Source organism: Heterocephalus glaber, unplaced genomic scaffold (assembly GCF_053883595.1).
Source record: "Heterocephalus glaber isolate CG9 unplaced genomic scaffold, H.glaber_assembly_v1.0 deba00001503, whole genome shotgun sequence".
In the NCBI taxonomy this organism is placed as follows: domain Eukaryota; kingdom Metazoa; phylum Chordata; class Mammalia; order Rodentia; family Bathyergidae; genus Heterocephalus; species Heterocephalus glaber.
Window position 1 is genome coordinate 1,088,626 of NW_028258323.1, and position 23,591 is coordinate 1,112,216.

The window sequence follows — 23,591 nt, forward strand, 5'->3', positions numbered from 1 at the left end:
CATAATCTTTTTTCTGAATAGCTACCAGAAAGAGAACATAGTATTTTCTTCCTTACTGATTCCCTTTTAAACGGTCATATGTATAAAGGATGGAGTAGACCATCTTGCTCATAGAAGTGCTATTCATGTGTCTACATACACAACTTCATAGACAGGGAAACAACACTTCTGTTCACAGAGAATGAATTCATATGGACTGCAAGCCCTTAAGACTAAATATAGTAATGGAGTGATATCCACAAACTTATTTTTATTTTTTCACAATTATTTATAATATGTATAGTAATTCTTAATATTGACCTCATTTCAAAGAAAAGTCATTCAAATTCCCATCACACTGATTAGTGAAGAATATATATTTATTCTATAAATATTTATTAGTGTCATTCTGTGTCAGGCACTATACTGGGGGCTTCATGGAAAAAAATGAATAATTCAAAGATAAAAAGCAAAATGAGTGCCTTTAAGGAATTTCCAATAAATTAAAATATTGTACATATATGGACTTTAACTTTAAATCCTAAGAGTTAAAATTTTTCTATTAAGTAACTTTCAATCTAAGAATAAACTTTAAAGATATTTTTATTATAATATGTAATGGTCCAATCATAAGCCTTAAACAAGAAAATGAAATAAAATTTTGGGCAATTAATTTAAAGGTAAAACAAAATATTAATTTTACTGAAAAAGCAGTATTATTGTTTTAATTAAGCATTCTCAGAATAACTACGGCGCTCAGGACTATTAATTAGGTGAAATGTCAAGTTGTATCTTACAGAGGTGCTGAACTTATGTGAACAACTCCATCCCTTAAATAATGTAAAAAAAAAATCTCACAATATAATGAGAAGTATTTTCAGAGGTCATTCTATCTTTCAATCACTTAGCAACTGAATTGGATTGAAGAGGGCAAGAGGGAAATTATTTGTAAAAGTAATTAACTGTAGTAGAGATAAGTGAAAAGGGGACTGGAAATGGGAGCAGCTTTATCCATGGCTTTAAGCCAACTCTTTTTGTAGGGAGAATTTATCACTGCACAAAGTCTCAGCTACTACAAGATTGGCCTCTCTTTCTTTTTGTCCATTAACCTCTGTCCCTTCCACTTCCCTCTTTTCTACTAGTAAACTTCATGAGCACACATGCAAACCCATGACTTCTCTCATTGTCTCCTTCATGGTTTCGGTTTGGGAAGCAAATTTTTCTAATCTACCCCTTTTTGCAAGCATAATCAGTGCACCTCCTTTGTTGTATGCTTAAACCTTTTCAAATTCTAAAACAAAGCACATTATTACAAACTGGAGTCACAAGTGCAAGCAAACTCTGGTTTCACTTAGCAGCATGAAGGATTTCATTTTACATAATTATTATTAGGCAGTACTACATAGATTGAAGGAGGAAAGGATGGTATTAAGATACTGCCCATTAAAATGAATAGCCAATCCTTCAAACAAAATAATTCATAAATTTTCATGAGGCCAGTGTTTTCTTAATTTATTCTTTTAGTCTTCTGGCAGCGGATTTTTAAAAAGGCTATCTCTTAGAATAATGTTTATTATTTCAGGAAATATATAAATATACACTTTTATTGTTTTGAGGTACTTAAAAATACTGTAAGCAAATTGAATCAGGCAATCGTTAACTTTTTAAAGAAATGTTATTTATTTAATAATCACATACATAAATAGTCAACTTTGCAGCTTTTAAGTAATTCTTTTACAGAAATGAAGTCTTTAACAATCCTCAGGTAGAGTATCAGTATTCTTGTATTGAAATGATTTAATTATCTGTTAAAGTCAACCAAATCAATTTATGGATTATGGGATGAAGTATGAAGAAAAATAACTTCTTAGCAACCATCTACAGTTAAGATTCTCTGTTAAGAGCTTTATATAAAAAGTTAACTACTTTAATACTTTTCTCTCCAAAAATGTGTATATGAATTATAATACAGTCCCAATTCTTAAAATATAAAACTCTACATACTTTTTCAATACTTATATTTAGAAATTTTATCTAAAACCACTCTACTTAGGTCATGGTATACTGAGTTGCATTTTTTTTCCAGTAAGTTTATTGGTACATTTTAGGTATAAAAAACAGTTACATTCATCATTAGTATCTTGTACCTTTACATGATGTATCTTGGTTCTTATTTTTTTCCCCCTTCCTCTGCCCTCCCTTCACCCTTCCACCTTTCTCAGTTTGCAAAGACTTTGTTTCCATTTTATTTCCTTTTCTCATATTTTTTTCTTTCCCTTCTTTCCTTTCCCCTACCCCTCCCACTTTCCCTACTCCTTTAGACCTTTCATTCCTATAAGACAATATCAATTATAGATTTTTAAAACTACAATATCAAGATCTAGAAGACATTACCACAGATTTTACAGAATTTAAAAGGATATAGAAAGCATATTTCAAAAATCTGTTCTGAAATAAATTTGACAACTTCTAAGAAGTACCTCGGAAGACAAATTAATGGAACTAACTCTGGAGGAAATATAAGATTTGAATAGCACCTATTAAAGAAAGTATATTCCTAGCTTGAAAACCTACCTATATGACAACAACAGGCTCATACACATTTTTAACTGATGAATTACATCAAACAAAGCAGAAAAAAAAAGGAACACTTCTCCCCTCATTTTAGGAAATCAGCATTGTGCTAATACTAAAACTGGATAAAGATAATAGAAGAAAAAAGTACGAACATAGATAAAAATTCGTTTAACAAAACAAACTATTGGAAGTCAGATCTGGCAATATGCAGAAAGTGGTTTTATTGTAGGGATGGCAGTGTTGGTTCAGCATTGGAAAATCCACCCCTATAAGTAACATTTTAACAGAGGAAAGGGAAAAGCCATATGATCCTGTCAGTAGTTGAAGAAAAAGCATTGAACTAAATTCTACAGCTGTTCATGGTAAAAGCTATCAGGAGACTAGAAGTAGAACAGAACCTTCTCAACAGACAAGCCATGTACTCCACACTTTCAGCAAAAATGCCTTATATGAATGGAAAAGATACAATGCTTCTCCTTAAGGTGGGGAACAAGTGCAGATATGCCTGCTCTTCATCTGTCCATTAAACTTTGGAACATGGGCCCAAACCAAAATAGTCTGGCAATAAAAAGAAGCAATTAGCATAGGATTGGCAAGGTAGAAGTAGGATCTTTATATGTAGATGAAATGATCATCTACAGAGAAAATACTAAGACATCTCTAGGAGCCCCTAGAACTTGCATTCGAATTTAGCAGGATTAGAAAACACAGGGTATATATAAAAATTCAGGTTTATGTTTACTTGCTATAAATGAAGAATTGGAAATTTAAAAGTTATGTAGGCGTACAAAGGACCTAGAAAAACAAAAAGAAAAAAAACAGCGTGGAAGACATTTATTACCTAATTTTAAGACTTCTTCTAAAACTACAGTAATCAAGGCAGTGTTGGCATAAGGAAAGACATATAGATCATTGTAATAAAACAGAGAATCTAAAAATAGAACCACACATATATGGTCCACTGAGTTTTGAAAGATTATTTAACATTAGCATTTTATAGAATATAAACTCAATTCAAGAGCCAAGGAAGAGAGAGTGTTTTCAGCAAATGATACTAGAACACCTGGTATCCGTATGTAAAAAATTAACCTCAACCCTTTATTTCCATACATAAAAATAACTTGAAAGGATCTATGAACCTAAATATGAAAGACTAAACGTATAAAACTTTAAGAAGAAATTATAAGGGAAAACGTTCATGAATTTAGGGTAGGCAAGAATTTCCTAGGATACACAAAACATGATATATAAAAGAAATTGATAATAAGAGTCCATCAAAATTTAGAACTTTAAATGACATCATTAGGAAAATGAAAAGTAGTCCTTAAACAGACCATGTTTATAATACACATGACCTAAGACCACAATATATATAGAACGCGTACAGCTCATTAATAGACAACCCAAATAAAAAGTAGACATAAGAAGATGATAGCCGGGGATTTAGCTCAGTGGTTCTGGCGCCTGCCGTGCAAGTGCAAGGTCTGGAGTTCAAGCCCCAGTACCAAAAAAAAAAAAAGAAGAAGATGATAAATAGCCAGTATAGACACGTATTGACTTATCATTGTCATGACTTTTTCTTTTTGTTGGATTCTCCCCCTTTGTGTTTAATTTGTCACGTCCAATGAATTCATTCTGCTGGGCTTCCTGGGGTTGTGATCCTCATTGTCTTTTCCTAGGCTATTATCTAAAATTTTTTGGAGTGCTGGTTTGGTATTCATGAAGTTCCTAAGGTGCTCTTTGTCATGAAAGTATCTTATTTCACCATCAATTTTGAAAGATAGTTTTGCAGGGTACATCATTCTGGGTTGGAGGCTGTTTTCCTTTAGGGCCTGAAATACTTCACTCCAAGCTCTTCTAGCCTTGAGGATTTTCGTTGAGAAGTCTGCTGTGATTCTGATGGGCTTTCCTTTATATGTGATTTGTTTCTTTTCTCTAACTGCTTGTAGAACTTTGTTCTTCTGTTGGGTTTCTGGAATCTTAACAATTATATGCTTCTGTGTAGATTTTTTTTTATCAAGGCTAGTTGGAGTCCTATATCCCTCCTTTATCTGAATGTCAATTTCTTTTCCCCTGCTTGGGAAGTTTTCGGCCATCAGTTCTGTGAAGTTTTTTTATGTCATCTGCATTCTCTCTTGTTTCTTCATTGACTCTGATCAGTCTTATGTTATTTTTCTTTGCATCCTCTAGTAGCTGCTGGATTGATTTCTCATGGTCCCTTAAAGCAATTTTTGTTTTCCTGTTCACTAATTACAATCTTATCTTCTATGCCTGAAATTCTGCCTTCACATTGGCTCATTCTGCTGCGTAAGCTTTCAATGGAGTTTTTAATCTCCTGGAAATCTGTTTGTATCTGTTTTATGGATTCCATTTATTTCCTATGTTGGAATTCCATCATGTTCCTCAGTTCCTCTGTTTTTTAATCTGTGTCTTCTCTAGATTTATTAATCATGTCTTGCATTGGCCGGTCCCATGGCCAGCGCTGCTGTGGTCCATGCTCACAGAGAGCACGCTAGGTCCTGTCCTTGCATGCATGCCTGCTGCTCTGGCCTCCGGTCTGACCCAGCCCGGCCATGGCTTCAGCTTTGGAGGAGTTGCAGAAGGATCTAGAAGAGGTAAAGGTGTTGTTGGAAAAGGCCACTAGGAAGAGAGTACAAGATGCCCTGACAGCTGAAAAATCCAACACTGAAACAGAAATAAAGAATAAGGTGCAACAAAAATCACAAAAGAAATCAGAATTTCTTGACAATGAAAAACCAGCTGCTGTGGTTGCTCCCATCACAACAGGATATACTGTGAAAATCAGTAATTACGGATGGGATCAGTCAGATAAGTTTGTGAAAATCTACATTACCTTAACTGGAGTTCATCAAGTTCCTGCTAAGAATGTGCCGGCGCATTTCACAGAGAAGTCATTTGATCTTTTGGTAAAGAATCTAAATGGGAAGAGTTACTCTATGATTGTGAACAATCTCTTAAAACCCATCTCAGTGGAAGGCAGTTCAAAAAAAATCAAGATTGATACAGTTCTTATCTTATGTAGAAAGAAAGCAGAAAACACACGATGGAAATATTTGACTCAGGTTGGAAAAGAATGCAAAGAAAAAGAAAAGCCATCCTATGATGCTGAAACAGATCCTAGTGAGGGATTAATGAATGTTCTAAAGAAAATTTATGAAGATAGAGATGATGATATGAAGCGAACCATTAATAAAGCCTGGGTGGAATCCAGAGAGAAGCAAGCCAAAGGAGACACAGAATTTTGAGACTTTAAGTCCTTTTGAGAACTATTATGTGGAAATACTATTTCCAATAATGGAATATTGGTGAGCTGCACATATAAATTTGGCAGATAACTACAAAGCCTTCAAAGTAAAGGCAATGAATTCTCCATTTCTTATTGGAGGATTTATTTAAATAAGATATGCATATTAAACATTTCCTCCAAAGATGGTTTCATTATATCCTAGTCATTTTGTTTAAGGAAGGGTTATATGCTATTCTCATTGAAATACAAAAACCAAGTCTTAGGGCCGGGGATTTAGCTCAGTGGTTCCACTGCCTGCCTTGCAAGCACAAGGACCTGAGTTCAATCCCTGGTACAAAAAAAAAAAAAACCAAGTCTTGTCTAAAAACATTATGTGTGTTTTTGTTCAGCTAGGAGGTAGAAAACAAAAGTATTTGCTTGGTGTAAGTTACAGATGTCAGCTCTCACTTAATGTAAGAATAAGAATAAAACTGAATTTTTGTATAAAATTCAAATTTGTACCTGTGCTTCAAATTTGCTGTAGAATGGATGATCCCTTATTACCAGCCTGAGCAGTGCATATACCAGGGATTACCATGCACTAATAAGCCAATCACAAATGTTTCTCTCTAGATTTAAATATATTTGTTTATGAATATAGAATTAAGAATAGACAAGCATCTTCATATAGTAGCAGTTAGTACTACCATGGATCAGATACTAATAACCATAAAGCAAAAATAATTAATTTGAAAATCCATCTGTTCCTATGTTCAATAAAGTTGGATTTTTATGTAACAAAAAAAAATCATGTCTTGCATTATAGGCACAATCTCTGCTGTTATCTGAGAAATTATTTCTGATTTTATTTTTTCCAGATCCTCTTTTGTTTCCAGTTCAGGGAGTCCAGGTGGTTGTGTATCAGTGCTCCATCTTTTCCCTTTGAGGTTGCTTTTGGTGACCTGGAAGTCTGGTTTTTGGACTTGTTTACATATCTTCTCATTTCTATGGCGGGGGGGGGGGGGCGGTGTTTGCTGGCGCCTGCGCAGCTCACCTCCTGTGCTCTGGGGTACGGGGGTCTTGAGTTGCATTTTAAAGCCTACTTTAAAATGTGTCTTACATAAACATCAATAAATGTTTACATAAATAACAAATATTTACATAAACATCAATAAAACTCTTTCTAAAAAATACCATGTAATCAAATAGAAAGTATTTAAACATGGCCCACAACAAAGTAAAATGTTATGCTATATAAACTTAGACTTTTCATGATTCCTTGAAATGGGGCAACAAAAATAAATTTCAAATAAAGCACTAAATAGTTAACCTGAATCATTTATAAGAGTAATTCATGCCAAATTCTCCTTCCATAGTATAAAAAATGTTGATAATATGCTAAAATTTTGACCTATGTATTTAGTAAATTGAATGTAAGATAAACATTGGAGTACTATGATTTCAAAGAACTCTCATAAATCTTTTGAAAATAATATGTACTTTATACTTTTATTAGTGAATATTAGTAATACAGAATAATGACATTCATTTTGGTATACTGGCACATGCACATAACAGATTTTGTTTATTTTCATTCTCATTAATCTTCCCTTACCACAATCCCCTTTCTCATTTCTAAAGTCTACCTTCTAGTTTCCTATCATCTCTTCATTATATATTTACATATCTACTTATTTAGTCAGTTTAGTTGCTTATGTAAGAGAAAACATGTAATATTTAATTTACTGAGTCTAGCTTATTTCATTTAGCATGATAGTTCAGAGTTCCGTCCATTTTCCAGCCAATGATATGATTTTCTTCTTCTTTATGAGTGAATAGTATTCTACTGCATATTCATGGCACATCTTCTTTATCCATTCATCCATTGTCAGGCTTCCAAACTTCTCCACAGCTTAGCAACTGTGAATTGCACCATGAGTATGCATATATCAGTTGACTTTAGTTCTTTGGGAAATGTACCAAAAAGTGGCATAGTTAAATTAAATTTCCATTTTTAGTTTTGAACATTCCCCATACTGATTTTCATAGTCATTGAACTATTAATAGTGTAAAAGGGGTCCTGTTTCAGCACATTCTCTCCAGCATTCATTGTTTTCTGTGCTCTTAATGATAGCCATTCTGACTGGGTTGAGATGGAATCTCAAGTAGTTTTGATTTGCATTTCCCTAATGGCTTAAAATGTTGAACATTTTTTCCATATACTTGTTGGTCATTAGCACTTCTTTTGAGAAAGGCATGATCAATTCATTTGCTCAGTTATTATCTATTATTCAGGTCATTTTTTGGAGTTAATTTTTTGAGCCATCTATATATTCTAGATATTAATTCTCTATCAGAAGATCGACTAGCAAATATTTTCTGCCATTCTCTATATTATTTCTTTACTCTGTTGATTGTTTCCTCGCTATGCAGAAGCTTTTTAACTTTATGTAGTCCCATTTGTCGATTCTTAATATTATTTCCAGTGTCACTGGGTTCCTATTCAGAAAGTTTGTGCTTGTACCTATGACTTCGAATGTTTCTCCTGTGTTTTCTTCCAGGAGTTTCCCATACCTAAGTTTTTGATCCATGTTGATTTGATTTGACTACAGGGTGGGATGAAGATTAAATTTCAATTTTCTAATTGTGAACATTCAGTTTTTCCAGCATCATTTGTTTAAAAGGTTGTTTCTTTTCCTGGATATGGTTTTGGCCCCTTTGTCAAAAATCAGACAGCAGATCACACTCAGGGGCATGAGTGTGTCACTGTGTCTTCTGTTCTAGTCCATCAGTCTGCATATCTGTTCTTGTGTGGGTACAATATTGTCTTTGTTACTATAGCTTTGTAGCATAATTTCAAATCAGACATTGTGATACCTCCAGCAGTGCTCTTTTTGGCAGGATTGAATTGGCTATTCTGGGTTTTTGTGCTTCCATATGAATTTTAGGATCCTTTTTCTAGTTCTTTGAGGAATGGTGTTAATATTCTGGTAAGGATCACATTGAATCTGTAGGTTACTTTTGGTAATATGGCCATTATAGCAATAGGAGTTCTGCCAATCCATGAACAAGGAGGGTTTTTTCCATATTTTAATGTCTTCAATTTCTTTCTTCACTGAATTATAGAAATCTTTTGCTTTCTTGGTTGATTCCCATGCATTTCATTTTTAAGGTATTGTAAATAGAATTCTTTTCCTGATTTCTTTCTCAGTGGGTTACTGGTGAGTAAAAAAGCTATTGATTTTTGTGTTGGTTTTATATCTGGCCATTTTACTAAATTTGTTTGTCAGATCTAAGAGTCTTCTGGTACAGTTTTTAGGGTCTCCTGTGTAAAGCATCAAAACATCTGTAAATGTGTATAATCTGACTTTGTCCCTTCCTGTTAGTATCCCCTTTATTTCTTTCTGTTGCTCAACTGCTCTGGCTAAAATTCTGAGTACTTCACTGAAGAGGAATGATGAGGGTGGACATCCTTGTCTTGCTTTTCATTTTAGAGAAATGCTTTCAGTTTTTCTCTGTTGAAGATAATGTTAGCAATGGGTTTGTCATATACAGCTTTCATCATTTTGGGAAAGAGCCTTCCATACCTATTTTCTTCAGGGTTTTTATTATGAAAGGATGTCAAATTTTGTGCAGTCAAAGCCTTTACACTTTAAGTAGATTACATGGAGGGAGGATGAAGGGTACTGATGTGATGAGCTGCTCTTTCTTAGATTCTATCTAGAGAGAGGGGAATACTTTCTTTTCCCCCTCACATGCATATATCATACAATTAACTGACTGGTATCTAGGAGGAAATACATTTAATTTACATTGAACTCTATGTGTATTTAGAGTTAGAAAAGCATATTCAAAATTTTACAAGTACTGAGTTTTTTAAAAGTTAGCAGTAATATTTTAGGTTTCTCCTAATGACACATTCAGACTAATATAATTGTTTTGGCATCTCCATCTAGCATTTTAGCAAGGCAAACATCTCTTTTTGTTTGTATTTTATCTCATTTATTTCTTTCCCATACTCTATGCTCTCTGTCACCTTTAAATATGCTCAGTAGGTTTATTAGTGTCTTAATTACTCACAACATAAGGAGCTTTGGAAGGAATGCCTTCACTATGCCAGAGAATTATCATTTTTATTTTCCATATCATTTTGCTTTCCAATGAATATGTTTAAGGAAATTCTCCATTTCCCCAGTGTGAAAACTAGCTTAGTCTAGCACACTGAACAAGCCCACAGTCTACCAGGTAGAAGTGGAGATGTTAATGAGTTGGAGCAGACAAGGTCCAGATGCTTGAGGGAAAAAAGTCTAGAAATACAGAAACTCCTTTGAAGCTAAGGGGCAAAATCAAGAACTGATAACAGGCAAGGATCAAACTAAACAGTAGATGGATATATAAATCCTCAACAATTGTTTCAAGAAAATATCATCTAGCATGTCACTGGCCTTTACAGGTTAGCAGTTCATCAGAAGTAATTACTAATGCAGGAGGAAAAGACACATTGGATGGCTACTCCACTTATTTATATTTGACAGAAAGCAAGAGAGTGTAGAAATCACAGTAACCAAGAAGGTTTTTAAATACTAAGCCAGGCACATTCCTCAGTTCAACAGCATGCTGCTACAGGATACCCAGGTCCACTCCTAGTACACATGCACTCACTTCTCCACACAGCTGAGAAAAGGCCCTCATTCTGCTGAAAGGAGCTCCCCAGCCGGCTGGGGGCAACACCCTTCCGATGACTATGCAATGAAAGATACAAAGGCCTTGCCCCACCACCACCACCCTTTGCCTTAACGTAGGACATCAAGATTCAGGAGGAAGTGATCAGTGACATCATTGTAGCTGCACTCATCCTTTGTATGATACGTGAGGGAGTGGTTAACCATAGGAGAAACATCAGACAGCCCAGGTCATCAAGGACAAGGAAGCTATCACAGATGAGGGGTTACGGAGACATTATATGTCAACATGACAAAGGGATCTGGTGATGTCAGGTGTCACGAATAGGGTAAACTGAGTCAGGGTATACAGGAAGTGTATACATTATCTCTGCAATTTTTCTTCAGTCTAAAACTATTCTAAAACAAGAGGCCTAACTTAACAAAATTACTACACAAAAGAACACAAATGCTAGGCAATATTTGGGTGTTGGGAAAAACAATGAGAAGCTGTGTGTGATTAATGACCAGGTCCAATAGTTGGGGTGTGATCTGTCCCCAGAGGTTCCTGTGCTGTGGGCTTGGCTTTGGTGAGAGGTAGTGAGACGTTGAAAGAGTGGAGCTCAATGAGTAGTCCCTACTGGCCCCTTTCCATTCTTTGGCTTCGTGTCTGCCCATGTGAACTCTCCCTCCCACACACAGTCCTGCCATTGTGATGCCATCCTCCAGGAGCTCCTCACCAGACACAAGCCAATGCAAGCACCATGCCCTTGAACTTCCGGAACTGTCAGCCAAACAAATCTCTTTTCTTTTTAAATACCTAGCCTCAGGTATTTTGTCATAGTAATGGAAAACAGACTGATATGCCAAGTAATGACTGTGTATGAAAGAGGATCCCCTGGGCACTATACTCTTATTTCCTTAAACTAGAAGGCCAAAGATATAGGAATTAATCAAAGTGGTAATCAGAGCCTAGCACATAGAAAGTGCTCAAAAGCTTTTTTCCCAATGCTTAAGATATATGAGGTATGATCGAAAAATATGGTGAATGTTTAAAATTTTTTTAAGTGTATTATAATAAAAGACACATTCCATTAATCCTCCCAAAATATACTCCCTTGCTTCAAACACATTCATCTCATCCTTCTTGCCACTTTTTTTTAGCAGTTATGGAAGACCTCTTTCATGTGTTTGGTTGAGCTGCTGTGACTGAGCTAGAAGTTGCACAATGTCAGATCAGGTCAATGATGAGATGAGAATACACCATCACATTTTTATGAGCCTGCCTTTCTGATGGATGGTTCTTGGCAGTAGCATTCACCAAGTTTTTTTTATATGGCCTCATAAAGGCATTCATGAAAGACTTCCAGAATGGCTTCAGAAAGTGCCAAGAAAGATAAGTGTGTTCAAAGTGAAGGGGAGTCTTCGGAGAGGGATTAATGGCAATGTATCTTTTACTGTTATATTTTTTTAATTTAAACATTTACTATATCGTTTGATCACACCTAATGTTCTGTTGAAAGAAAATGTCATGTCCAGAAAAATGGATACAATGAGAAGAATAATAGGTTACTTAAAATGAGGACTGATATATTAGCAAAAGCTACAAAACAATGTACCCTCCACATTTAGATGCAACTGGTGATGTAGCACATTGGCAACGGTCCACTGTCCTTAATTTGCTATATGTAGATAATGGAATACCCACTGTTTTTTCACCAAGTTTTTGCATTTATTTTAAATAAGTTTAAATAACTATAGATTATTACTTGATCTGGGGCATCCCACCGTGAGTCAAGTTAAAGAGAAAAGGCAGAAAAGTTTAATGGAGGAATTTAGTTGAAGGTTTTCCGAGTTTCTTACTGCTTAAAATGTCACTCATGTTCAGCAGCAGGAGTCAGTTCTTGTGAGCAATTCAGTCAGTGATATTTCAATGCTTGCTTCACCAACTCCATTTATGTTAAAATCAGTATTACAAATAAAAAAGTTGGTCTGCACCCTTATGTTTGTCTGTTTATTCTAGCACAAGAATTAAGCTCTTCAGGACTGAGATTCTAAACTAATATGCTAATATTACCTGTTGAGATTAGAGTCCTTGACAAAATGAAACTGATATAGTATCATCATGCTAACCAGTTTCACAGAATTTCCTTAAGAAATGGTCTTCCAAGAGCTGCACCATTAGAAGTTAGATTTATTAGATCATTTTTGCTTCAATAAAAGCCTTTATTAAAAGCCAAAAATTTTCTGCTTGTATTATTGACATTTTAGCATAGTACAACAGTAAGTTAAAGAATGAGAGTATGTACTACATTATAAAAATTTTAAAAAGGAAACATTTACCATTTTTTAACTAAGAGGGAATTTTCATATGACAAATACACTCATAGTGTGTGTACAGATTTCTGCATTCTAATTGCATATACAGTGTTTGAAAAAAAGACTCTAAATTCTGCTTTGCAGAATACAAGTGAGCCAATTTTCCCAATATTTATCAAACTGAGATCTATGAACATCTAGAAATCACATATATGTGAAATCTTATATAAAAACTTTACATATATGCACATGTAATAAAAATTTTACCTACACACATATCTAATGTTATATATATATTTCTATATTTGAACATTATGTACAGGGGGAGTAGAGAAAGCTATATTTAAATACTTTAGTTCAATATTAGTAAAGCATGTTAAATGTTGACAATACTTTACTCAGTATACGGTTAACAAATAATCACGGGATAGTATCCATGTGCCAATCCTTGTGTGGGCAGTGCAGATTAGCAGTCCAGACTAACTGGTTGTTGCCTTCACTGAACTTTCAGTTTAGTGTGAGCTAATCTCTAAGGATCTATATGATTAATAAAGCTATTTTTACAAAAAATTGATTTCCAAAAAAGATATGGAACTGAAAGAATACAAAAAGTAAACTTTCAAAAAATAATGCATAATGAAAAATACAATTTATCAGGGAGATAAAACTACACTTGTGCACATCAATTTTAAAAGTCTTGATACATATTAAAACAAAATTATACTCACATGCAAGGAAAAAATCCTTAAGACTACACAATAATTTAACATTCCTATCCCAGTAATTAAAATAGATCAAGGAAACAAAAATGTTAAGTGTTCAAAAGTTAAGCCAAAGTGACTTTTCTGATTGTAATATCCTCTAAAAAAGTTCTTTAACTCAATTCATCATATTTTACTGAATTTTGTATGTTGAAAAGTAAGCCTAATAAGATTTATCTCTGATTTTGCCAAAGAAATGCAAAGACAATTAGCATATAAACATGAGTATATCTTTATTTTATTTAAAGTCAATTTTTGCACATTTTAATATTTCACTCCAAGAAGAAAGAATGTCTTTCCCATTAGAGATGTTCCTTGTCACTGTTCTTGGGGAGTCAAAACACAATATCCTGATTAGATAGGTTTAGCTAATGCATTAAGGTGAATTAATAAATTAGCTATTGCATAAGGGTGAATTAACAAAAACAACACAACACTCCCCAAACAGGCTTTAATCAAGCAAGGTAAATATCTTTGTCCCTGATATGACTTTGAAATGAAGTACAGCTTGCATTATACTCTTGCAGCCAGAAAAACAAGCAAGCAAACAAAAATCCTCATGTTTGTGAAGAATCCTAAAATAAGTGGAAAACATGGTCTCATATCTTCTACTCAGGTGGAAAGAATGACGATATTTCTTCTGTCTGATTCCTGTGAGGTAGAATATGGCCAGTGTCCTGAGCTTTGCCACTCACATGTGACGGCTCAACATTTTCCTACTCACAGAAGTAACTCAGAGCTATAGGGCAATTGGAGGTCACTGAGGTGGCAGCAATGGGCTATAAGACTGGGCAGTGGCAGCCTGTTACCTCTCTTTGGACTCCTCCCTATACCTTGTTCATCTTGGTTCTTGACCAATTCTCCAGTTATCTGGAAATCCATGAACCACCTAATGCCCTTTTACTAAAGTCTTTTCTGCTTAACCTGATAAAAGCAATAAAGCAGATACTATATAGACCAAGGCCACTTGAGAGCCAGAGAAGATAAAATTAGAACCAAGATAGCAATTTTCCTCCATCAACAGTGAATCACTCGTGCCTTAATGGGGAGAACTTGAAGATTCCTATCAGAACTCATTACTTATTTAATGGTGATCTTATTAAGGAAATTAGTTTGATGTCCTCTACAAATTCTGCCATCATCTTCATAACATCCTGAATTAAAGAAGCCATGTAGGTCTTTTTTCACCCGAGATATCTCAGTTGGACATTTAAATCAGTATTATGTTATCCAGATAAATAAACCCAGAAGAGCACAAGAGAAAATATCCTTTGCCTGCTCCAAGAAGATTTTAAAATTCAAAATACTAGACAGTCATAGCTTAAGGATCGTCAGACTAAACTACCAATGTACGGAAGTATTCACCTGCAAAAACAAACAGTAAAATTCCCCTAGAAATACATTTCAGCACTGTTTCAATGATTAAGGACAGCATTCATCTGATTTTGCTATGTTCAACATTTTCTCAGGTTCTTTACTCTGAGCCACAATTAATCTTTTATTTAATCTGTGTTTGTTTTTTAAACTTTATGTGTAAGTGAATTATTTTGTAATATAAAATGTTTTAAGTTTCAAATAATACTTAGCAGTATAAATATAATTTCAATTTTGAGATACCTTATATAAATCAAATGGTTGGGCTGGGGATGTAGCCCAGCAGTACAAGTGCCTGCCTGGCAAGCACGAGGCCCTAAGTTCATTTCCCAGTACCAAAATAAAGAAGAAAAAATCAAATGATTGAATATATCCAAATGTGGAGATATATACTCCTATTAGTTGCAGTCTACTTATAAGGAAACTGAGTTTGAGAGATACGTAATTTCAGGATTCAACTTCCAGCCATATGGATCTATGACTCTTATTCTTATCTGCTACACAGTACTAGCAGTGAAAGAGAAAACAGAAATTAAGAAAAATCATAAAACAATCTCATAGTTTTCAGAAAAAAAGAAAACCTGAAGTAAGACCTTTACATATCCAATTCCCTCAAAGACCAACTACAATTGTATTCCATCCTCAGGCTTATAAGAAATTTCTATATCCTCAAAACCAAATGTACCATATAAACAGAATTAATACATATAAGGTTGACAAACTGTTTTACCTATAATTCCTTCTAAAGTTTCCAGTATCTAATTAATATATTTAAACTTAAATAACCATCATCAGATTCTTTGAGGATCACCCAGGTTCTGAAGGTAAAATTAGACTTTTAATAATCAAAATTAAAATTAACTATTTTTAATTGTTAAAACATTCCTCTCATCTAGGAACTCTATTATAAATATTTATTCAGTAGATGTTATAACACCATTCAAGGCATTGAGGATACAGCAGTGAGTAAAGAATTACTGCCCTCCTAAATTTGCATTGTATCAGTTGCTAGCAACTTAGAAAATAGCTGACATATAGTATAGACAGGCAGCTTCTAACAAGAGCATGGTACCAAGCCACAACTCCACAACTTCAAATTCCAAGACTAGAGCTCAACAAATTCCCCCACTTCATTGAAGAAGAGAATACACCTATAAGAACTCCCACTAAATAAGCCTACTTGGTTGAGTTTTACAGTTGACCTTTTAAAAAAACTAATTACATACTGAGGTCATAGGTAAGTTATAACTTGTAATGACTGCCCAAAACGAGAAGCTAATTTACTCTTGGCATTCTGGTGACTGACATCCAAGATAAGCCTTGTATGAGACCAGTATAAAATTCAGATAAAATTCATAATTTTCAACTGGATTCATAAAGGAATAATTAAGGTCTGTAGTGCTAATATTAGACATAGTAAATCAGTAATATGGTGTATCTTTATAATAAGTCATATAAAAATTGAGAGTTGTAAAGTTTATCTTACTCAAGCACAGCTTTCAGCACAAGTGAAATGGTCACTTGCATAAAATGAAACACCCAGGATTTCCTATAGATATATCTCAAAGCCACTTAGGCCACTCAGAAATACAAACATGGCTCTTTTCCTCCTTCTTTTAAGAGAGTCTGGTTGCATTTCTGATGTTTGATTCCTGACAACTTTCAAACTTCCATCCTCCCTTCCTGCCCCACATCTGGAAAAGCTGATAAGAAAGCCAGGATCTTCCCTCCTTTACCAGAAAGGAGGGAGAAAATTCAAGATACACAAACCCTAACACATGTGCACAAGAGCTGCACCTTTCTCCAGGAACACAGGTCTTCAACATGCTTATGGCATCTTTCTCCAGGGAGATTCGGCTGGCACATTTAATTCAGGACACATGAACATTCAGAGGAAGGCCCCTTGCTTCATATGTAATGCAAGTCCCCAATACCTTGGTTAAATTCCTGAAAATTGTTTGATATATCAAGATTCATCTCATCCCTGACACTGTCAAGAAATAGCTGTCAACTCTTAGCACCCATAATGTTAAAACAAGCCAACATCTTGTAAACCTTTTTGGATTTTCCAGGCAACTTACTCCTCATGTACCAATTTTACTTTGGCTCATTTATGCTACTACTTACAAACTCATCTTGAATGAGACCCCCTACCACAGAAGACTCTAGAATCTGTCCAAATTGCAATACAATAGGCACTCCCACCAAGACCCCTCTCCCCCAAGACTTCTTCACTGCCAAGGCTTTGACACCTCTTCTTCTCTACCTACAATAACTAAATCACCTATATGGCTATACATTGCCCATAGAAAGAAAATGCTCAACATGGACCATATCGCATATAATTAGAAAGGCTTTTTGTGGCTGTGTCTGTGCTTTCCAGCGCCTGAGCTCATGAGCCTCCATATTCAGCTGTGTGCTTTGGCTAATGGAAACCACATCCTGAATCTTTAGCACTGCCGTGCAGCCCTCCTTGCTGCAAGGTAGAAACAAACCCAGAACTTCTAGAAAATTACACCCACAGAAAGAAATGGCTGCCCCTTTCTCACAGCATCATTCCTCCTTCTTCCTGTTCTGCACCACTTCCAGGCAAGGTGATGAGGAAGCTCCAGCTAGGATGTTACCTCCTTTGGCACCAGCAGAAAGTCCAAGTCACACACTCTGGCACATGCACAAAGGAACTCTCATCTGGCTTCATCCTCAACCACAATAACAATGGAATCCCAAGTCAGTCTCCTTCCCTGCTTCCTCACGCCACTCTTGGACCTGCTGCGGAACATGCTGTCTCTCCAGAAGGCCTTGCTATGTAAGAGGCCTTTCCTATCTCTTGTGGCACATGCAGCATTATCAATAATGACTGGAGGAGAAGGGGCCAGCCTTCCTCCCCAAGGGGGCACAACACCCTTCCACACTAATAGCCTACATATGTCCCCATTTTTATTAGAGATCTTTTATAACTTAGTCATCATTCTTTAAGAACCAAAATACCATCTGTAGGAGTTAGATCTCCACTTCAGTTCTGGCGATCTGAAGTACACTGAACAAATGGCACTTTCCCAATGTGTTCCTGTAACAATTATTTACCAAATGCATACTATAGGTCAGGAATTCTGCTATACACAAAGGATACAAAAAACTTTCAGTCAAATGAGAAAGACAGACATTACTTAAGGCCCTTATAAGAAATGCCAGTTTTCAACTGTGACAAATGCCAAGGGAGACAGGTGTAATGCTAGGTGGACCTGTCTCTTCTGATGGGATCCATCCCAGGCAGTTAGGAATATAGAAAAGTGATTTGTGGCTAAAATCTGAAGAAGGGGTAGAAGTGAACTAGATTTTTTTAAAAGGGAGAGAAGAGAAGTGCAAGCGGAAGGACGAGCACATCTGAAGGCGACACAGAGGCTGAGGAAGTAAGGTTGTGAGGGACCACAGTGGGAGCAATCTTTACACTGAAGATTGTGAGGTAACCCCAACATCATCAGGTCTGCATTTCCAAACAATCACTCTGAGTCAGCATGAACATTGAAGAGGGTAGAACAATGGAAGACCATATGCTAATCACCAATATGAGTGCTGTTTATTTTAATTACAAACATGTATTTCTTTACTTTCTTCTGCTCTTCAAGTTGAGAACATAATTAATCCTTTCATAGGACTGAATGCACCTCAGTTTATGCTTTCCAAATTTGGGGAACCGGTCAAAGAACTTCATCTTCTGAAATGGAAGTTTTTAAGAATAATCAAAACTCAATTCTGATATGCAACTGTACAACAGAGTCCAATGACAATGTGCTGTATACTTCAAAAGGCTGGGAGAATAGATTTTCAATGTTTTCACCACAAAGAAATGATAGGTATTTCAGGAGGTAGATATGTTTAACCTTATTTAAATATTCCACATTGTGTATACATATCAAAACATCACATGGAACTCCATAAATAGGTACATTTTTATGATTTTATGCATTGTTTAAAAATTATTTCATATTTTTTAAAAATTAAACTTACTTTTAAACATTAAGAAGTGCCTAAAATAAATGAAAACAACCTTATTATTTATCTACAGACATGACAGGTTAATACAATTCCCTATTACAATAAAAATTAAAACTCATTTATTTTGCAGTAATCTAAAGTTTACAGACAACAGATATTTAGTTGCCTCAAAGAAACCTTGATATTAACTGTTCCCAATTAGTTTGTAATTCAGCTGCTACACAACATTAATACCCTAGGAGAGAAATAGTAATTTTAGTGCCCATCCAAGAATCTAAATAGTTCAGTGTATTTGCTTTCTGTGCAGAAAAGAATTAACAGCTGGCCTGACACTGCTATCTCTACAAGGTTTGATTGAAAGTAGAGCCTTTGGCCAGAGAATAGGAGCTTGGATTTAGAAAAGGTTCTCACTATTGCCAGAACTGAAAGAAGTGCCAGAACTGTTTGTACAGATGCCATGGTTTATGCTGCATGTCTGCTTTTCCTCGGAGTCTCAAGTGTTGGAACACGCCCGGGAGAGGTCCCTGGTGACTGGCATGCCGTGGGGGGCATGTCTCCAGTGAGCTCCCAGGCAGACAGACTCACAACTCAGTCCCCTAGGACTCTCCCGGGAGGGGATCTCTGAAAGCTTTTGTTCCGTTTCCTTTGAACTTCTCCCCATGGGCCTTCTCTTTTGCCAGTTTACTCTGTATTCTTTCACTATTAGTCATCATGGCTGTCAGATTGTATTTTGAGTCCTGTGAGTCCTCCCAGGGAATTACTGAATCTGGTGGTGATCTTGGGGACCACCAAACACTTCTCATATTTTATCAGTAAACAGGAGAGATTAAAAAAATCACTTACTCCTGTTTTTAAAAATTTATGGTTAATGGTTACTAGTAAAATATTAACATTCATTCCTTACCTATCATATTTTAAAGTAGTAGAGTAAAAATGAGATTGTAGTTAGTGAAAACAAAAGAAATGATAGGGAGAACTTCCAGAAGGGAGTGTTTTCTTGGTGCCAACTGATGTAAGCGCCATTGTTAAGGTTCTCTGTAAATGTTTCAAGGGTTTATTCTATGACAGACATATGAACAGAGACACGGATACAGAGAGAGACATGGACAGAGAAATACATATACATGTACATCTAGGAAAAGTACAAATGGGAATGTCTCATTGTAGGTTTTCTGAGAATAGACCAATAAAAACCTTTTGATTATGAAAGCATATAGGGAAATACAAGTGGTCCTTTTATCACACTAATTAAATATGAAATTTCATTTTTAAAAATTAAAAATATTTTGTTACATAGCGATTTCTGGCCTCCAGTATACACTTACACATTTGGTCCCCACTGAATGCAGCTTGGCAGGCATGATTAGATTAGGGGGAAATCTAAATCTGTGAGCTCTTCACATGACAGCTAGAAGACAAGCTCTTGAACTATCTATCACTTGGGTTTCTAAATAGCTTCTGCTTACTCTCCACTTTAGGCCAAACTTTCAGTAAAAAGTTGTATTTCCAAATCTTGTACATTTTAGCATACTTGGGTGATGTCAAATATGACGAGGTATATCAAAAATAGAAGAAGGATGCAACCTGTGACAGGTTGAACAATCATTAGTTCAGTGACCAGCATCACAGTGCATTATCCCCGGATTTAAGATGTTTTAAAATTCCAATACAGGCCAGAAACTAGTGTGATAAAGAGCACCAAACCTTAAACAGAGCTTTTCCTCTGAGAGATTTTAATTCAACACTTTGAACTGAATATATCTCAATCAGTTTCTGAATGAGCTTCACAAAAACATAAGATTCCAAGAGTAGTCGTCACCTTAATTTCTACTTAAAAATTTCAAAGACAGCTGCAGAAAATAAAAAATGATAGGTGTGCCTGAAATTAATATCTGTTCCACATTAGGACAATATCCTGAACATTTCTATGTGCTATATAACGAGTATGTCTAAAGGCCATTTCCATAGTGAGAATGGATTTGTGAAGTCTTACATAGCTGTGCCTGAACATTTACCAAAATCATTTCAAAGGATTATAAGTCCTGCATTTGAGAAATGGGTACTCCCAAGGCACTGAAAATCCAATTTACCTGGCTTTACTGGGTAGCATATTTTCATTGATGGATTGCCTTCCCTGATTTTTCAAAACATGGTTTTATCTCCAATAATAATGCCTTGTGAATGTCACAATTTGTCTTGTCAACTATGATAACACAGAACCCTCAATGAGCCAGAAATAAAGGGCTCTCTCACACTGCTCCCCGCATATTTGTTCCTCCTAGAGATGACAGAAATATAAACATTACTTGCTATGGTTTATGTTTAGATGTCCCCACAAAGTCTCATGCGGTCATACATGCAGGTTTTTCAGAGGTGGCTGGATCTAGCGTGTGTGACACTGGAATTGCTTCATGGTGATATGCTAGGCTCAAGGGCACTAGGACTGAGGGTGCAAGTGCTACTCACCCTTAGTAGCCCAGAGAAGATAAAGGGGGCAGAAAGACACTGTTAAGATCCCTTGTTTTTTTTGCTACCTTGTGGGCACCATGAACTGTTTCTCCTCTGTGATACCCCTCTGCCAAGCCACCCTGTCTTGTTTTGTATGTGAAAGGCTCACTCTTGAGCAGTTATTTGCTGTTGCTGGGAATTAGCTAGCAGTAGGAGGGGAAGTCTCTCAGATCAAGTCCTCAGGGCCAGAGAATCAAGAATCCAGAAAATACAGTGTCCCACACCATGTTCTTTCTTCCTTCCACTTTCCTCGCACATTTACTAACCTGAACATTCACGGACATCATTTCATATCCTTCTCCCATAAGCTTCTACTTTTTCATCTACTTTTATATTTTCAGATGTGGTGAAGATATGAATTCATTTTAGATGCTTTGTCAGATGACTTTTGCCAGATCTAGACTGGAAACCTGCAGGGTCTTCTCAAAATAAAATAAGCAAATCTTATCATTCTTTTACCTTATAATTATAAATGCTTGCTACCCACTATAGTGAACTTCTAGGAGAAGGGAATCTCTCTAATTCATGTTTATGTCCCCAGTACCTCACACAGCACCAAGCACACAGTGAGCATTAAATAAATATTTGTTGAATAAATTAAGAAAACTCCTATGTAATATGATTTCCGTGAACCCACCTTTATATTTTAATTTGAGCCCTTCATTAGCAACAATGACTAAAGAGTATACTTTAGTGCACATATTCACTGCACTAAAATTTTATTAAGTAACAAGATTATGCATAGTTCAAAACAAAGCAAAATTCAATTATCAAAAATTTAAACAAATATTCCATATATTAAAATGTTTAACCTTCATTAGACTTCAATTAAAGGTTGCCCATCAACTCCTCATTGAATTTTTTGGTAAGTTTAAACAAAAAGATCTGAAATGAATCCCAGTGGGAAGAGTAAGGTCACATTTCAGGGTCCATGTGAAACTTAATTTTTTATATTCTCACACTCCCAAAATACAATAATTGTGCACCATTGCAGTATATTATGGCCTACCTTGCCAAATACAGCTTATATACAATTAAAGTATGTTCAGTGAGGTGAAATTTGGTTAGATAAAAGAGTAAGCATTGTGAATGGTCATATGGCAGCATTATATGTCATTAAAATGCATCTACTCTGTGCCCACATCTGAAAAATGAAGTTGTTAAAATGAAAATCACATGTTCAAAGGATACTTATGAATTACTAGAATAGTTAGGGGAAAAAAGCATTTCCCAATTTTTACCTTTGAATGATTATTTAAAAATCCAAACTCAGGTACAAACACCCAATGATAAATGTAAACGTATTGTATACCTAAAATGTACCAATAAAAGAACTTAAGAATAAAAAAAAAAGTCAAACTCATAGTTTGGTTGATTACAACATATATTTCCTATAGAGAACTGTGGTTTTGGAGATTATTAATTTCATTTTCAGGGGAATATTAAGCATGACAATTGTCCATGAATTATGAATTACTATATGACTTTAAATTATACCACCTAAAGGAAATAGCAAATAACACATACAGAAAGATTTGGCATATGCTTCTTTAAAGGAATGTTTGAAAGAATGTGAAGTATGCCCACATATATACTAATAATCTACTGTTTGCCACTAGTTTTTAAATAAGCTCAGCTGATTTTTATCTCAGAAATATATTTCTGTGAATATTCCATTTGCATGTGAGAAACCAAGAATTATTTAAATTATTGATTTATACCACTCATCAGCCTAATACTTATCTAAATACATCAAATTAATGTTCCCTCTGATACTAAAGAATTTGTACTTAAAAGTTCAGCTTACTAATTTCCATAGTATAGACCAATTTATAGATTACTTCTTTAAACCATGCTTGATTTATTCACCTTTATTTTTATACAATTTAAGTTTCAGCAAAATATTACAACTTCAATACTTTTAATCCTCAAACATCATGTAATAATATCTAGTCAACATTTTTATCACCTAGTTTTATTGGCAATTATAAAGGCTCTGCACTTTTAAACACTTGCTCAGTCTGCTTTCTGTTTTATTAATGACCTTTTATATCTGCTCAAATAGGAACAGCAGTTTAACAACTCTGAGGAAAACTAAAAATCTAAATTCTAAAAATTCTAAAAATCTAGGCCTGAGATAATCAGAAAAAGCATGCGGGAGAGATAGCA

The 23,591-nt window shown here is 35.2% G+C and overlaps 1 protein-coding gene and 1 pseudogene across 13 annotated transcripts in view; one reads left to right on the top strand and one right to left on the bottom strand.

Annotated features, from left to right (window-relative positions):
* Nucleotides 1-23,591, bottom strand: part of Mapk10 (mitogen-activated protein kinase 10) — a 357,438-nt gene that overhangs the window by 188,933 nt on the left and 144,914 nt on the right. The gene's annotated exons all lie outside the window — the stretch shown is intronic.
* On the top strand, nt 5,080-5,837 carry LOC101712614 (calcyclin-binding protein pseudogene; annotated as a pseudogene).